The sequence below is a fragment of the Crocuta crocuta genome, unplaced genomic scaffold (assembly GCF_008692635.1).
Source record: "Crocuta crocuta isolate KB4526 unplaced genomic scaffold, BGI_CrCroc_1.0 scaffold176, whole genome shotgun sequence".
In the NCBI taxonomy this organism is placed as follows: domain Eukaryota; kingdom Metazoa; phylum Chordata; class Mammalia; order Carnivora; family Hyaenidae; genus Crocuta; species Crocuta crocuta.
The window spans coordinates 2,171,425-2,171,832 of NW_027531905.1; the positions used below are offsets into that span (position 1 = coordinate 2,171,425).

Consider the following 408-nt stretch of genomic DNA (forward strand, 5'->3'; position numbering starts at 1 on the left):
TACCCAGAAATGGAACCAAACAAAAGGTTTCATTTCAATGAAATATATTCACACAAGACACATAGTTATGTTTATAAATGTTTCATATGAATGAATACTTTATACTCACAATAACAGAGTATGAGGGTTTCTCTTTTCCTACATGATCATCAACCCTGGATATTATCAAGCAAATTTATTTATAGTCGAAGTTAGATAAAAAATGGTTGATTTTGTTTACATTAAAATTATTAATAAAATTATAATTATAAAAGTTTTAAACAATCTTATTATAAAGTAAGAATAAATTTCAAATTTTTCTATGTATTTATTTCCACTTGAATCGCTTCTTGGCCTTTTGGCTAAGATCAAGTGTAGTATCTGTTCTAATCAGTTTAATATTTATTTCCACTTTTATACATTTGGGTA

General features: G+C 25.2%; 1 pseudogene; it reads left to right on the forward strand.

Moving 5' to 3' along the window:
• The first annotated feature begins 321 nt into the window (after positions 1-321).
• LOC144240291 (U2 spliceosomal RNA) lies at positions 322-408 on the forward strand (annotated as a pseudogene).